Source organism: Protopterus annectens, chromosome 3.part0 (genome assembly GCF_019279795.1).
Source record: "Protopterus annectens isolate FY-2018-M chromosome 3.part0, PAN1.0, whole genome shotgun sequence".
Classification (NCBI taxonomy): domain Eukaryota; kingdom Metazoa; phylum Chordata; order Ceratodontiformes; family Protopteridae; genus Protopterus; species Protopterus annectens.
In genome coordinates this window covers 873489705-873502270 of record NC_056731.1, presented here as the reverse complement: position 1 = coordinate 873502270, position 12566 = coordinate 873489705, and positions in this window count along the sequence as shown.

Genomic DNA, 12566 nt, shown 5'->3' with positions numbered 1-12566 from the left:
TCCCTGAAAAGGGACACATCATATAGATTGCCCTCACAAATTTAGAAAGTTGATAGAAAACAGGTCACGCCTTAGCATGAATTACCGAAGAATAGAAGTCTGAAAGCAAATGTATACCAATATTCCCTGACAGCAGTCCATGTGGACAAAGGCACAAATAATTGGGAGACAAAACAATAAAAATAGGGACACTTCTGAAAAATTGCCCTTACACACTTAGAAAGTTGATAGAAAACAGGATATGTATTAGCAGGAATCTCTGAAGGATCAAAGCCTGAAAGCCAAATGTATGCCATTGTTTCGCAACTGCAGTCCTCAATGACTTGTCAGAACACCACAGTACTCATTATATAACATAATAATATAATAATAATATTATAATGTTTTTCTAGGCTAAGAAATGTTTAAGCGTAGCTAAGCAGGTGTGTGGATTATGGCCCTCTGTTTACCATAGCTTAAACATCGCATAGGAGATAAATACAAATATACAGATGAAATTTCCAAGCCAAGATAGTGTAGTAGTTCGAATCTTGGTTTTACATGCAGGCACTCACAGTTCGAGTACCAAGACAGGCAAGTTATTTTTATATGGGAAATTAGTGTTAAATATTTTTTTTTAAACTTAAAGTATGTAGCAGCTGTTTTTGTCAGCCAGGGTAGTGTAGTTGGTGTACAATGTAAGTGTGAGTGCATATAACATGTGAAACCACACATGTACACACAAGTGTCCCATACAGTATAGTCACACACCTTGCCAATGTAAGGAAAGCACATAGAGTGATGTCATGTAAAGTACATCATATACACTTAATAAATTAAGTCAGTCCTCTGATATATTTCAAAAATTAAAAGTGAGCAATGGTTAGAAATGCTCAGCTATGCTTAGCAAGTGTAACCATTGCTAAGATGTGAATGCTAAGTAGCAGGTAGCTCAGCTAAGTGGATTTGTGCACTGTTAAACACTGCTCAACAACTTCCCCTTTAAGCAGTGTTAAAACTGGCTTAGCGGATTTACACACTGCTTAGCAGAGCTTAACCTTTTCAAAATGATCCAATGATAGCAAAGGGCAGGAATATTGTACTATTTAAATGGTGCAGGCAGGAATACAGCCATAATCTGTTATAGTCCATCTGTGCAGATACAATGGCTGCCGTAAGAGAAGGAGTGCACTTTCGGGTGCAATGCTGGAGCATTTGGGAGTCCAAGCTCATGGCTGGACTCCTAGTTAAAAATCATAAGTCGAGACTGCTACAGGGCCAGTACCAGGGCTCCCAATACAAAGTGGAGGCCTCTGACCATCTAACACGTGACCTCATTAGTGCTACTGGCATCCCCTGGACTGCTGAGCAGGTACGGCACCACTATGCCAAACTAAAGTGTAGGAAGGGGGCCCTGTTGGACCAGTGGATCCAAGATGGATGGGCCCAGAATGCTCCAGTAGTGTGTAAGTATCACTGTCAAGTAGTTTGTAGCAAATACTAGCCTGAGAATGTGATAGACAGCTATGCATAATGTATGTTCTCTCCCATACAGCTGCAGCAGAGAGGGCTGTGAACATTGAAGCCCATGGTGACAGACTGCTGAGGCTGCACCCACAGGCTGGTGAGAACAAATCAATTTTGCAGTATATTGTTAAAATAGTTAAGAAGGAGTACATTACTTACTGCTAGTAGATATACTGTTGCTGTGTGAACTGAATAAATAAAAAAGTATGACTGTTGAATATCAAAATACAATAAAGACCCTTAAAAAAAACTGTTGTGTTTATTCTGGAATGTTGTTGTAGACATATATAGAATGTATACAGGTTCTTCACAGCAAATATGGCTGTGAAAGCATACATTAACTGAAGTTCATCTGTGAACAAGCTGTTAGAAGAAAACATAGATGGTGTAGCTGTAAAATGAGATATAAATTAAATGTGAAATATATACTGCACTAAGCTCTGAACCCTGAATAGTAATATGTAAGGTATCAATGTGTGTACCATGCAGCATTGCCTTGTGTTAAACTTTGCTTTCCAGGTTGTAGTAATCCAAAGGAGTAATGCACAGTACAAAAACTATCTGTCATGGATGCATCACAGGATTACAAGTTCAGACTCTCTAATCAAGTGACTATTAGGCAGAAACCATTGAAACAAAAAAGCAGTTCCTCAGTATCTCAGTGTGATGAGAAATAGCTTTGTTGTTAATTTTGCACACCCAGACATGGTTCGAACCCAGGGAGTGGTACTAAGGTGTGTGCATATCTACACACAAGGAGTCAGGTATAAATGTAAAAACAGTCAGGTAGTGTTAACAGATATTTTCTCCACAGGTTTTACTGGCATGTAAATGTTGCCAGTAGCTTTATGAAGGATATACTAATAAACTGTGTACAACTGTTCAATTGCCCCACCACATGCCTGCAAATGACAGCAGGGTATGTACATACAATATGCACTCTTCCAGAATCATGCCTGTCAACTGTACAGCTATTCACTGAATGTCCAGATATTTGTCCCAGATTTTTGGTCCATTTTATATAAAGTAGCGGTGTCATGGCAAATCAGTAGCAAACTATTATAGATTGAAGTTAGAAAATAATGATAGACATACAAGTGTCAGATGTCATATCCATGAGAAAAGCCATGCAAATGCAAAACCTGTTATTTTACCAATGTTCTAAGTTTGTAAGAGCAATATCTAAAAATTGTCTATATTTATGGGCCTTTGTCCCACTCTTATGTATGGCTTTATCCAGATGTCATGCTCTAAGAGGCTGAGAGGTATGTTCCTGATACATATCTCTCAAGTATCACACTGTCATGGCTAGTGGTCACTGCTGCAAATAATCCTGGACAAAGCTAGGAAACCCGTTGCATGCCAGTGGCACACGCACATAGCAGTTCAGGGTACCCCTCCTGTGCCAGATATGTAACCCTGACATGTATGAGTCCCCTCTTGTCATGTACCCAGAGTTGTCACAGTTTGCCTCATACCATTCCAGGCTGACCATTTAATAGTTATGTTTATACTACAGACGTTATGCCCATAGGTAGATGTAAAGTGAGGGCAGACCCATAGAGTATTGAGCAGTACTGTTGTGGAAAATAGAAGCATAAACAGTTGTTAATGGAATTTCTGCTCTCTCCCCACCCATCATCTGCATCAATAATTATTATTCATATACTACGGGTATGTTGTGCTCCAACCATAACGTTGGGACTTGTGTTATATTATTGTTAATATGGTTGATTGCTTGCATGTTAATATATATTGTTCAAATGCCATTGTTGGTGGCCTGTTGCTGCCAATGTTACTGGCATGATGTTACGATGCATACTGTTGTTCCATTTATGCATGTGTTCTGTTTGCTATGCAACTGTTTCAAATCTGTTTTATGGGGTTAATTGAAACACCCATGCATGCTGTTATAACTAATCTTAAAATTTGTTGTTCATGACTAACCAACATATTTTGCAAAACCTCAACATTATAGCATGTTTGGGAAGGCAGATCCCAGTGGATCAGCCTGTCCCATCTCATCTGGCCATGGCACTGGGTCCCAGCCCATCTGAGACCCAAAGTGGATCTCCCTCATCTGCTGGTCCTGCACCATCTTGAGGTGGAACCACCATAGGGGATGAGGCCCGTCCACCCCCTGAAAGCGGGCATGGACAGGAAGCTTTCACCCACAGTCAGGTCCGGGGTTTGGTGCACACCACCCTTTGATCTGAGTTTGGAGAGCAGCTGTGCCAGATTGAGGGCTGCCTGGTGCACCTCGAGGGGCAGGCCACCCCTCTTGTCCAGCCCCCAGCACAGCCACCTTTGGGGCCGTGAAGGTGCAGTGCTGACTGCCTATGGGTAGGGATCTCAGTCCCACTGTAACCATATGGGGGGCCATGAGCTTCGGATTCCCAACCACCCTCCCAGTCAAATGTGTTTACCCTCTCATGTGTCATATACCACCCCTGTCTGCTGTCTTGTCTGTCTTGTCTGTCTCCCTACCCAACCTACTTCCCTAGATGTACCTACAATCCTTCCCCAACATCCCTCTCTCACCTTAAAAAAAAAGAAAAGGGCAGTCTGGAAATCTGATGAACACACTCTCCTTGCTTGTGAGTATGTTTCCCTCATTATCCTTTATCACCCTTATCTGCTGCACATCCTTCCTAGCTCAGTCCCTCTGTCTAGCCAATTGGTACAGGTCCTTTTCTCCATCCTTAGTGTCCAACCTTTCATGCAACCCTTCATACGCCTCATCCTTAGCCTTCGTCACCCCTCTCTTTACCATGCACTTCATCTCCTTATACTCCTGTCTATTTTCTTCATCTCTCTGACAATCCCACTTCTTCTTTGCTAATCTCTTTCTCTGTATACTCCCCTGTACTTCCTCATTCCACCACCAGGTCTCCTTGTTCTCTGTTCAGATGTCACACCAAGAACCTTTCTATTCATCTCCCTTACTAGCTCTGCTGTAGTTACCCAGATATTTGGCAACTCTTCACTGCCACCCACTGCCTGTCTTAACTCTTCCCTGAACTCAACCTCACAATCACCCTTTTGCATATTCCAACATTTGATCCTTGGTGCTGACCTAACACTCCTACCCCTCTTCTTGATCACCACCGTCATCCCACAGGCAAGCATTCCATGCTGCCTAACTACACGTTCCCCTGTCACCACTTTACAGTCTCCAATCTCCTTCAAACTTGCCCTCCTGCATAGGATATAAGCCACCTGCGTGCATCTTTCTCCACTCTTTTATGTCACCCTATGCTCCTCTGTCTTGTTAAAATATGTATTCACCACAGCTATCTCCATCCTTTTTGCAAACTCCAGCACCATCTCACCTTCTGCATTCCTTTGCTTAACACCATAACTGCCCATCAATTCCGCATCCCCTCTGTTCCCTTTGCCAACATGCCCATTGAAATCTGCTCCAATCACCACTCTCTCACCCTTGGGTACAATTATCACCACTTCATCTATCTCACTCCAAAGTTGTACCTTCTCATCCATCGCCCACCCAACTTGTGGAGCATATGCACTAACAACAGTCATCATTAGACAATCAATGTCCAGCTTCATAAACATCACTCTCTCCGACACTCTTTTCACCTCCAAAAATAGTCTTGGCATACTGTTCCTTCAGGATAACCCCTATACCATTTCTCCTCCTATCCACACCATGATAGAACAATTTGGACCCAACACCAATACACCTAGCCTTACCCCCCTTCCATCTGGTCTCTTGCACACACAATAGAGCAGCCTTCCTTCTGTCCATCATATTAGCTAGCTCTGTCCCCGTACCAATCATACTGCCAACATTAAAAGTTCCTACCCTCACTACCACACTCCTAGCCTTTCTCCTCTCTTCCTGCCATATGAGCATTGGACATCATCCAGGGTATGTCTGTGAATGCAAAGGCTACTGTGCTATCAAATTACTTAACTGTGTTACAGCAATATTAAGAAAGTGTCACTTATTTTGGGCCATGTATAAGTGGTGTCCTCCAGATGTCCTGCTCTAACAGGATGACAGGAATGACTGAGCATTAAGAGTGTAAATACAGTGTGCCATACTGACATAGACCAGAAATGTAGATTTCATGTGCACATGTATGTATGAGTAGGTGTACTTGACTGCCTCATAACAACAGACATTGGATCCAGATTGTCAGAAAAATAAGCTCTACATGTTGTACACAAGTGTAATCTTAGTTAATGTGCATCCAACAGAGTTATAATTCTACAGCTACTGGTTGGGCATTACCCTGCCACAGACATGGGTACTAGAATAAGCATGATTATCATGTTGAAAACAGAGAGGTGTCCAACTGTGTCATGACCTTTTCTCCATGCCTACTGCAAACAGCTATATGACCACCTACATAGCTGTATGGACTCAACAATACCTTACTTGTAAAACCTGTCTCCACAAAGGTAGAGCAATCCCCTTTGCTGGACAGCAGCAATACACAAACCACATAATTGATCACTATATTGGCTGTACAGGGCAAAGTAGGAGCAGGCACCAACATGGCAGCAAATCATCCTTTGTCTGAACGAGCATATAAGGTCAAAGGTGGATTACTGTAAGGCTAACTATGAGTACAAATTGGACACATCCACCAAGGGTAATCACAAGGCTGTCTTCACATATGTCTGCAATCCTAAAGTTAACAACCCAGCCCACCCTGTAATGGTGGTTAATCACACCACATATACACATTCCATAGCTATAGCCAACCTGCTGCAGACAGGTTTAGGGCAAACATACCTCCCTGGCTCACCATCAGCATAGGTGGATATGCACAGCACCCGCACTCCTCCCATCTTCATCAGGGAGCAGTTGCATACTGCCTAAACAAAGTCAACAAAAGCAAGTCTCCATGGGAACTGATAACATTCCTGTCTGCATCCTACATGAACTCAAGCATATGTTTCCAGCTCCATTACACACTGTATGCAAGCAGAGCTTGAACACCATTGACATCCCATCTGCAAGGAAGATGACCACTGTCACCCCTCTATAAAAACGTGAATGGTAGTTTATGCAATGTACTGGTCCTCATTGGGGGGAACATGACACATCAGGACCAGGAGTGCAATGCAGGTTCACACTGTGCTGATAGATGACAGGGGTATGATGTGGTTGTAAGTGGTGGCTAATGATAGGCAATATTGATGTGCTGGCTCTGTAAATAACTCTGGGCAATGTCTGAGGTCCTGTGATGTGTTTCCCTGTTTATGTCTTCCAGGTGGCATGCAGCATCAGCCAGTATATACGGCAGATGAGAATGCAGCTATCACCAATGCAATAATCTTCCACCATGCTGTGCTGATCGGCCATAGCTGATTAAATCTGCAGGAGCCGATTGCCCTGTGGGACGACCTTGTCCACAGAGTTAAAACCTTGGGCCATCATGGCTGCACATATGATCAGATCAGGCATCGGGCAACTGACCTGATACAGTGTGCCTGGCAAAGGGCTGCTGCTGTGGCCAGGGACCGTACTGCTACAGGTGGAAGCCCAGACACATAGGCCCCACTTACAGCAACAGAGGAGTTCCTTGCCAAGCTTGGAGCAGCCCCCACACAACAACCAACACATGAAACACAAGTCGTGGAGGTGAGTGGCACCCAGGCAACAGGCAAGGAGCATCCAGCCACAGTGCACATCAATTTAATCATGTACCAGTCATACTCTCTTCTTTAAAGTATCTAGATGCATATGTCACTCCAAACTACATTTGTGGGTGGGGTTTAGTAATGCACACAAGTGAACATCTATGGTGAGGGACAGCAAATTGTGTACTATCATAGCTTGTACTGTACCTGTGCAGAAAATCAGCATTCATCTTGTACCAATGCCAAATGTGAGTCAGCTGACAATACCTCTCCCCCACGCAACTACATAGGTCCCTCTGATCTGGATGTGGGACAGCAGCCTGAAGCCAGTGAGTATGGGATTTTCCTGTTGTGGCTCACCAGTACCCCAGGCATGTTAAAGTCATGCATGTGACCTTACACACAACTGTTACTCTCAGCCATTTTGTAATATCTGCATGATCACTTGTGGTAAGGTTAACTGCACTGCATCACAGTGGTTATCACAGGGGCTTATTTGCAGGGGATGTCACATATCTGTAGCATACATCACAACCTGTCATTGCAAGAAATATGGGCAGACTGACAAAATGGGGGGACAAAGGCCCAAAACTAGGGACATAATTTATAAATTAGTGTTATACAGTGCATATGAATGGTGTACACACACACCTGTTAGAATGTCAAGTATTTGTGATATACAAAAATGAGAGCACAATAAAATATTTTCAAACCCTTCCAAACTTTCATGTGACCTATAACCTGTGCCATTCAATTGTAAGACAAACAAATCTGATAGGGGAACAATTATGACACATAAAAAATGTACAAGAACCTAGGTGTATATGCATGCACAGGCTGAAGCTAATACTGTGTTGAAGCAGCCTTTGATATTATTACAGCATTACATCTTCTTGGGTACACACCTGCCATCAATTACAGAGACTCTTTCATTAGCAGCAAATAATGGTCAGCTGTCCTACCAGGATTATCCTAAATTTACTCAGTTGCCTGCTACAGCAACAGCCATAGTTTGCATACAGCTTATGAAGCAGCAAAGGGATCTCATTTGTGAAAGTTATTAACTCAGAGAAGGGTACACACACATATCCACAGCATTGCATATACCATGGCACACAGTGAAGACAACCATCAAATGGTAGTGGAAATATGGGGCAACAGTGACATTGCAAAGAGCTGGATATCTCCAAATGTGTGGAAAAAAACAAGACCCAAACTGGTCAGAGAAGCTGCCGGGAGAACTTGAAAACTGTAGACAATGCAGCAAAAGAATCCAGACACCAACTTTGCACTTTCATCCACTTTTAATTCAACTGGACTGATGAAGTCCAGTTGAATTAAAAGTGGATGAAAGCGTTAAGTTGGTGGCTGGCTTCCTTTGCTGCATTGTCTATAGTTTTTGAGTTCCTTTATTTTTTTTGGTGGTGTTCTGCATTTCTACATTATTACTATAGGCTGCCATGAGACCTATAGCAACACTACAGGAGTTGCAGGAATTTCTGGCAAGTACTGGTTGTGTACTACATGTGACAACAATCTCCTGTATTCTCCACATGTCTGGCCTATGGGATAGGGTTGGAAAATGGAAGCATTTTCTCACACAGAACAACACCCAGGTCTGGTGGAATTCTCAATAAAAATACATCAGGTCTCCGAAAAGCATGTGGGGAAATGTGTTATGGTGTAATGAGACCACAATACCAAAAGGTTTGTTTAGCACAATAACAACACTGTGCATCACCAAAAGAACACCATCTCCAGGGTGAAGCATGGTGATGGCAGTGTCCTGCTCTGAGATTGCTGTTCATAAGCTGGAAGTGGGCCTTTAGCCAAGGTGGAGGAGATTAGGAACAGTTCAAAATACCAGTCCCCTTTGGCCCAAAATCTTCATGTGTCTGTTAGAAAGCTGTGGATGGAGAGGACTGACACCTTTCCTCATGACAATGACTCATACCATACATCAAAATCCAAAAAAGAATGTTGTCACCAGAAGACAATCAACATTTTGGAATGACCCAGCCATAGTCCACATCTACATACAATAGAAAATCTGTGGGGTGCCCTGAAGAGGCCTGTGCAGAAGAGATGCCCTTGCAATCTGACAGAGTTGGAGGGCTTCTGCTAGGGAGAGTGTACAAATATTGCTAAGTTGAGATGTGCCATGCTGATACACACCTTCCCAAGAGGACATTTCTGCTGTTATGAGCTGTTATGAAATCAAAAGGTGCTTTGACAAAGTATTAGTTTAAGGTTGTGCACAGTCATGTAACCAACCTATTGTACGTATTTCAACTTCTACATTACCCCTAACCGATGTGTTTGATCTTCAATTGGATTGCACAGATTATAGGTCACATTAAAAGTGGGAAATGTTATCACATGATTTCTGTGGTCTCATGTTATATATCAGATAAACCTGGAATGTTAACAGGGGTCTCTACACTTATAATATCCAATGTAAGCTTAGAAGGTTGTTAGTGTAACCAGTTAAATTGTAACATACATGTACTGCAGGTTTTGAAGTGTGAAACTCAAAATATGTCATTAATTAGTGACACCAGTCCTCATGTCAGCCCAGTAATGTGTCAGACAAACACAAGATTTATGATGAACAGACCAGAAATATGAGCCACACATGAAGACATTCAGTGACATTCTGCACAGTTGAGAGGTATGTTCTGTAGGAGATGCCACTGTGCTATACAGGTGAACAGCAATTATGTGTACATGGGTGCAGTGTGTGCTACTTGAAGGCCTATCACCTACTAACACTACTCAGTTATCACAGAGGTGTATATAAGTAATAACATTAAGTTGAAAGGGCTACACTGCATGATGTTGAGGGCCTGTCCAGGGTGTGTATGTAGTGATCTGGCTGTGTTGTGATGTCACCAGTTGGCTATTGTAAGGTCTGTGTAATGCCTGTCTGCCACCTCACCTGTATGTGTGTGCATGTCTCTGCATGTCTGTGCATATGTGTGTGTGTGTGTGTGTGTGTGTGTGTGTGTGTGTGTGTGTGTGTGTGTGTGTGTGTGTGTGTGTGTGTGTGTAGCAACAAACAGTATAGTGCAGGTATTAGTTTACATATGTTGTCTTTCCCTCCTGCTAAGAATCTGATGTCAGTGTCTCTGCAGACTCTGGCAATGATAATGGTCATAGTCAGGCACAGGTGGTATTGTCAGGGGCTGAATCTGTACCATCAGTTGGCATCCCACAGTCATCAACAATGGCCCCCGCACACAGTCACAATGCTCACTCATGGCCCATCCCCAGCAGACACAGATGATGGACAGTTGGCCGGTGGTGGCATGGAACAGGCTAGTGTGGTGACTATAGCAGGTGTGAGTGTAGACACTGGCCATAGCCAGAGTCCAGATGAAGTCCCACACAGATGGATGGACAGGGGTGCTCACAGGAAAACTGCTGCTCATCAAATTGCTGTTGCAAGTACCACAGCAGGTGTCACCAGACATATGTTTCAGGCTGTCATGGATGCACAGACACATAGTGAAGGCAACACCAGACAAGTACTCAGAGTGTTGGATGCAACTCTTCCTGATTTACGTGGTGACATACATGACCTTGTTGAGGCCACATGCCAAAATACTGAGGCCATGAATAGAGGGTGGGATGAGACCTTGGCAATCCTTGACCATGGCATGTCTGTGCTAAAGTGTGTGGTGGGAAATGGGCATCGGCCATGTGGACATAGGTCAGCACCAACATCATCTGAGAGTCTGCATGCACCTTCACGCTCCTGTAGTTGCAGTGACACCATCACTACCGAAGGGGGGTTGCTGTCCACATCACAATGGAGCAGGCCATGGGCACATGGTCCTGGATGGTCCCGTCAGGGACACAGATCCAGCAGAGAGCAGTCACCATCAGGAAGCAGTACTGCATCTGGCCTTGGGTCTGGTGGTGCCAGTGAGACCCCTGGCAGGACCAGTTTACATGTCTGTGGCCAGAGATGGTGAACTGGACACCCTGCCATATACAGTTCACAGCTGTCCAACATACCCCTGTGTAGGGCAGTCACATGGCATGACTGTGTGCATGCATACATACACACATCTGTATCACAGGCAGGTCACCTCCAGACACACACAGCACCTCTGCACAGCCCATCTATAGGATACCCCTCCAAACACACACACATGGATGTCAACCGTATGACCCAGCCTAGGCCTCTGGCAAGCACACACCATACCCTGTGCATGATGATACCTGTGCCACATCCCTGTCATCCATACCATCGATGCTGGGACATGCTAATATGGGTTTGATGCACAGGGTGAATATAGTACAGTGTAGCTATGTGATACTGTGTAAGGTGTTGTCTGCTTGCATTTGTTATGGGTACACATTATTAGCCATGATGCATTATTGCTGTTAGTAAAACTGACTGAATGTAGTCTGACATGCTGTATTCTGTTTGTGTTCCAGATGTCTGTGTGTCTGCAGGCTATGGCCCTGCAGACATTACCAACATGGAGTATGGCAGAGTGGAAATACAACGATTGTTTCATAGTCAAGGTACAGCTTTATATGTATGCATGCAACAGTGTGTGATGGATGCTGTTGTCAGACAGTGTGACCTTATATACATACCCCTTCTTACAGGCAGGTAGCCTTCAGACATGTCACCTCAGTGTTGTATAGTACCACAGGTTCATACATATGGAACAGGTTACTGGAGTACTGTCACTAGGTCCCTCACAAGCTTAGCCATTAGATTGACTGCAACAGATTTGCATGTCAGAACTGTTGCCCCTGCCATTTCTTTCCCATACACTCAACCCTGATGCTGTTGGTGATAGCATGTATCGTACTGTGCATGACAGGTTTGTGGTATGTATTCCTGAGTTCACAGGGTGGAACAGGGAGACAAAATGGTATATCCTTTGCATACACACAGTAAAGGCTGATATAGGGGATGTGCATACCTTAACACAAGCACAGCTGGCAATAGAAAGATTCATAAACCTACATATCCACTTTAATGTACTATAGTGCTACATACACATCACATGCCTCACATAGATTATATACATGGGACATAACCCACTACCTCTTACAATACGTAATGCTGTGAATGCTTTCATGGCTGTTGAGATACCCAACCAGAAATAGCAACTGGAGTCACCTATTGCTCTTACAAGCCTGGACAAGTGACAGGGTAACAGACATTGTATAAGCATGATGTTTCAGTCAGGTATGATATCTGATGCTGGCATGTGTGTCAGTACTCTAACTGTAAACTATTTGGCAGCAATATCACATACATGGGTATTGCTAGGGGACACAGACCACATATAGGTTGCAAACATCCAGATATTATGTAGACATCTGTAGAGATGACTGATATGGCCTGTACAATGGTTTAACATGCTGCATGTGAGGCAGATGCTATTAATATGCTATATAAAGTAATGTCATTGAGC